This window comes from Vicia villosa, linkage group LG6, assembly GCF_029867415.1.
Source record: "Vicia villosa cultivar HV-30 ecotype Madison, WI linkage group LG6, Vvil1.0, whole genome shotgun sequence".
NCBI classification, from domain to species: domain Eukaryota; kingdom Viridiplantae; phylum Streptophyta; class Magnoliopsida; order Fabales; family Fabaceae; genus Vicia; species Vicia villosa.
Genome location: NC_081185.1, coordinates 116,328,978 through 116,334,800, shown reverse-complemented (window position 1 = coordinate 116,334,800; position 5,823 = coordinate 116,328,978). Strand labels below are relative to the sequence as shown.

The window sequence follows — 5,823 nt, the reverse complement described above, 5'->3', positions numbered from 1 at the left end:
CTTATGTTTATGTTTGCTTATCATTTTATATTATTGAGTCTCCTTGTTTAAAAAAAAATAAAAATGATTTTCATAGGCATTGCATGGTAAAGCCTAAGGTGAGTGTTAAATTAATAGCATATTTGGATTGGTTTTTGGAAGACCATAATTAATTTTAGAGGTATATAATTGATGCTAAGTGATTTTGAGGTATTTTGTTTATCAAAAGTAGAATTGATTCTACCTCCAGAATTGATTATACTTTGAGTTAGAATGTGTAGCTTCGGTCTTTAGAATTGATTATGAGTGATTTTTACACTGAAATTTAATGTTCATCTTACTTTTACATGAATATATCCACACAAAAAAACAATTATGTTAAAATTTTGTAAAAATCAATTATCAAACTCAATTCTGTTAGAATGAACTATTTCCGCCGTGAAATCTAAAAACTATACCATTACATTTAATTGATAGCTTAGATTTTGGAAAATTAAAATTAAAATATATATGTACATATTCTACCACTCAATCATATCTATACCTCTTATATTCCAATATACTATCTTTATTCTCTCCTACAGCGACATGAATTTTCTTGGGATCTTACAAGATATTTTAAGGGGGAAAATTATTTGGGATCTTATTTGGGAAAAATTATTCTCTCTTATTGATCTTACCTGATCAGATGGATCTTCGTGGCCTGCGATGGACTGGATCTTCTGAGAATTGGGGGGTGTACCTGCAAGGTACTTCGATGCCAAAGTGAGAAGAGAGAGCAATCAGAGTGCAAGTAGGTAAGGAGAGAATGAATGATGTTGCCTGACCCTCTAGTGAAAGAGGGTATTTATAGCCCCAGCGCTGGGCCAAGATCTCGCTATTGGACTGGAAACCCAGGCCCAATTCGGAGACTGCCAGGATCCTACTTGTGTAGTGGAGACCAACACGTGGTCTCCATCCTGGGTCAACCACTCCGAAGTTTAAGGGGAGACACGGTCTTTTAGGGAGTGCGTGGACTCCGCTTTATTCGGAGGGTCGGAAGCAAAGGAACCCTACGAGGAGGAGGGTCCCCGGCGGAAGGAGTGGGCGGAGGTGCTCGCAGGGAGAGCCTGCTTGGGGTCAGGCGGGTGGCCTTGCTCGGACTCAGTCCTGCCCGACCGAGGGCTAGCGGTCCTGATCGGCTGACGGGCATGTAATTTCCAAGGAGGAATATCCCATGGGCTAAGAAAGATTTGGGCCTTAGTCCAATTGAGCTAGGCACCGGCCCAGTCCAGAACACCTATATTTTACATCTGCCGATTAAGGCAACCGATGTTAAAACTTATATTTTACATCGGGCCATTAAGGCAGCCGATGTTAAATATTGTAGTTATTTTAAAAAAAAATAGCATTTATCCCCTATTTCACATCAGATAAAAGAATCAAACGGATATGGTATGTGTATTTTTCACATCGGACTACTGATTGATATAAAATGTCTTTGATTTACTACATTACTTGACTTTACATCGGACCCAGATCCGATGTAAAATGTTTTTCGCCTTATTTAAAAAGTCTTTTTTGCACTAGTGACATAAGAAATTAATTAATTCGCCTTATTTAAAAAGTCTTTTCTGCACTAGTGACATAAGAAATTAATTAATTTGCTTAGTTTGTGAAAGAAATAATTACGATGATCCTATTAAAAATTGCTACTTTCTTTCATGGCTTTATTATCCATTGCTTCAAGGATGATCCTATTCACTTTCTTTATTGGATATTTTGAGGTCAGAATTTGTTGTTTTTCATAGTGTTACGCTTGATGATTTTTTATAGATGAAAGAGGGTCAAGTTTGTTAGTTGAGAGAGAGAGAGAGAGATAATTTTAATATAAAGTGGGAGATTTATTCAATACAGTAATGAATAAAGATATTATATAGATTTATGTAATTTAAAGGTTAAATTTAAAGAGCCTTCACTTTAAAAGTAATCTGATTTAAAATAAAAATTTAATTTAAATAATTTTTTATAAAATATTATTCTAAGTACTTTATCATTTTGTTATGATTATTTTAAATGTTAAAAATTAAAAAAAAAATTAAACTCATTTCGTACCAAACGTCTTTGAAAGAAGTTATTTAATCCATAAATTGAACCAGAAGTCTTTGTATCAAGATATTTGATCCACAAAAAGTCATCAGAAAACGTACATCCAAGTTATCTGATTCACATATTGTCGCTCGAAAAAATTACATCCAAGTTCTCTAATCCTCATAGTTATAACCAGAAGTTTTGCAAGTAAGTATATTTTAATTTGAGACTTATGTATTAATTTAATATGAATGTATTAATTTAATAACATACAATATACAATATAATGTCATTAAAATCCATCTTAATAAATCATACATTGAACTAAGATAAGTTAACAATGTTAGGTACTGTAGGTATAAGTTGTTGCCAAAGTTGCAGTCGTCTCGCAAATTCTAACATCCAATATGTTGTTACAGGAAACAAAATTTCTTCCAATCCAATATGACTTCTGACATTGAAAATCCTTATTTCATTTTTACTTGATTAAAAAAATAAAAGCTAACATTAATATTTACATCAAAGTAAATAATAAATTTAACAAACATAAATATTTAAGTACTTGAACCTAGTGATTTTAGTTTACGAAACAAATGCAATAAATAGAGACGGTTGGAGAGCTTGAACTCGTCGTATAGGAAAGACAGTCATGCATGGATTATCTAAACTTCCAATAACGACATTATACTAATTTTCTATCAAATAACTTATATCTAGTATTGTCATCCATTTCTCGGGTGATTGAGGATCTAAAGATGACATCATCAAAGATTCTCTCGCTTATGATAATTGATCTCCAAATAACCTTTGCAATCAAAATAGTGAAGCGAAAAACTTCTGGGGTGATATGTAAATCCCACTTCTTAGAAAGACGAAGAATTGTCGTTGCAGCAGCTAATATGATATGAGCCTTATCGTTTTCACTGCACACAGGAAACACAACAAAGTTCATAAGCAAGTTAATAGTTCAGTGAAACATCAACCTAGTGTAGAGAGATAGAAAGTCAACCAGAAAAGGATTAAAAATCAGTTGGAAGTTACATAAAAAAGATAATCACTTATATTAGTCCCTGCCAGGACTTACCAAGAGGCAAGATCTTTGCAAAACAACAAAATACCAAGAGGCAAGATCTTTGCAAAACAACAAAAAACTATAGATTATATTTTACCACAATATGAATCAGAGAAATGGCTCAACACTTTTATGAAAACTTAGGAGAAAAATTAACATACAATGTTTGACAACCTCACAAGTATCTCATTGAACAAACTCAACAGACTATTGTTGTGAAACAAACTCTTGTTATGAGAATAATGATGGCAATATAGACTAAAATCAACAAAATCAGGGGATACCCAAGACACTTGTGTTGATGACAGACTTGAGAGGTGGGCGAATTTGAATCAAACTAAAGATAGGAGAATCGTGCTTTCGGATCAGAACATGTATCACTTGTGTCACATCGATTAGCAACAATAAAGTACAAACGTCCCTAGTCATAAGCAACCCCAATTGTCCCCCACTTCTCATGATCCAGAAGAACCCACCCAACACATGTAAGTTTGTATACAGAAACAAGATTATTAGAGAATCTAAGAATGCAACACATTCATATAGTTACTACCTGAAGTACTTGCAAGAAAATAATGTATCATAACTATCATAAACTATTATTCATATATTCTAGTATAAACGTACATAATCCCGCAATAAAAGATAAGAGTGTCGCAGAAAATAGGTAACACAAATGGGAAAATTCAAGGATTAGAGTTGCAGTTAGTAAAATTTGCTTGCCATACATATTATTAGAGGTGTCAATTTATGGGGCCAATTAATTTGAGCCCCCGGCCCCATAATAATGGGGCTTAAAGAAAATTCAAAAATAATAGGCCCTTAAACACATAGGGTCCAAAATTAAAAGGCCCCAAAATTTAAAAGAGGGCCATCAGACCCCAAATCAAATAAAATAAAAAACTTAATTTAAAAAATAAAATAATAAAAAATTCAAAAAATAATAACTTTTAAATAAAAAAAATGTTAAAAATTATAAATAAATTAAAACTTTTTTTAAAAAAATTCAAAAAAACTACGTTAAATAAATTCTAAAACTAAAAAACAACTTTTTAGAAAAAACTAAAAAAGTTTTTTCAACCAAAAAAATTAAAAAATTCGGTTAAAAAAATTCAAAAAGTAAAAACAACTTTTATGGAAAAATTATGTGACTGGTTAGTATAAGATATAAATGAAAAATTGAAGTTTGAGTTTGAAAGTTCTTTTCTCAAAACTTTTTCGTTTGTTTCGGTTAATGTTTTCCAGCAAAATCTAATTAAATTTTTTAAGTAAATAATGCATATTTGTAAATCTAAACCTCAATAAATAAAAGACATCTAAACCTCACAGGAAATTAGCAAAATTAAAAACTTTAAACTTCAATGAATCAATAGGCCAAACAATAAATAAAGAAAGATAAAGCAAGTTTAATCGAGGCATATATTTTTGTGATATATTCAATAAAGAGTAAAAGAAAAAGGAATGAAGTCAAAACTGAAACAGTATTAACATTAGTAAAATACAAACTAATATGTAATACTTCATATAAAAGTAATGACAAAACCATTATATTTAGGAGATGGATAATAATCTCATATAAAATGGATTTTGTTTGGAAATTGCTACAGTACATATTAAATATTTGGAACAAAATAAAGGCCATTTATTAGGGCCCAAAAATAATAGATTTATTGAGGGGCTCAAAATTATGGGGCCTAAAAATAATTTCATTAGTAGAGGGTTTAATATACTAGGGCTTTAATAGGGCCAAATAATAAGGGCTTTTAAATATTGGGCCTATTTGACAGCTCTACATATTATACATTGATTTATGCAGTCAAATTCTTACTAGCAACAATACATAAAGCAACAAAATTCTACTATGACAAAGAGGTCTAACCTGAATTTGCAGTAGCTTCAAGTTCCAGAATTCAATTTCAAAATCAGTTGAAAACCCTATATCACAAATTTAACAAAGGAATCACTACCTCTAACAAAAAATGGTACATAAAGCAAAAAAATCGAAAATCACAATCAACATTAAAGAAATGATAGTTACCAGATGCAAAGAAGAATGCTAGAGAATAGAGATTCACGCCGGCACCACCTTTAGAACGAAACGGAAGGAATGAAAAAACGAGCTATTCAAGATAGAGATTCACGGTGACGCCATTGAAACAAAGAGGAAGAAGACGACACTGTTCACCATATTGAATTTGAGTTTTGAAAAAATGAAGCGAAACCCTAGAAGGGTAGTTTCGGAATTTCAAAAATTGTTGAGGATAACTTGGTAACTTTGCCTTAAATGTAACTCTCCGTGTTTTTAAATTTTGATTTCTCTCTCATCTATCGCAGAATGATAATTGTGAAGCTACTTGGATCAGCTTTTCATTTTTACTCAAAAAATTATTTTTTAATATAAATGATTTAAAAAAAATCTGAAACAAACACTTCCAAAATAGTTAAAAATGATTCTTATACTAAAAAAATAGATTTTTTTGAAAAAAAAATCTGAAACAAACGCAGCCTAATAATCTTTTAACTTTTTTTTTACTTTTAAATTGTTATCACTTTAAATTTTATCTTTTTTTGTTATTTTTTAATTATTAAATTAATTTTTATAATTAATTTTGATCTTATTTTTAAATAATTTAGATTTAAAATTATAAAAGAAATAAAAAATTGCTCCAAACCAAAGTAGAATTCTCATGATTTTTAACAAT

At 30.7% G+C, this 5,823-nt stretch overlaps 1 long non-coding RNA gene across 1 annotated transcript; it reads right to left on the bottom strand.

Moving 5' to 3' along the window:
• Window positions 1–2,399: 2,399 nt before the first annotated feature.
• Window positions 2,400–5,344, bottom strand: LOC131612159 (uncharacterized). Its single transcript, XR_009287309.1, has 3 exons — window positions 5,160–5,344; window positions 5,001–5,056; window positions 2,400–2,972 (listed from the first exon to the last, which is right to left on the bottom strand). It is a non-coding gene; the product is annotated as an uncharacterized LOC131612159 (long non-coding RNA).
• Between the last annotated feature and the right edge of the window lie 479 nt (window positions 5,345–5,823).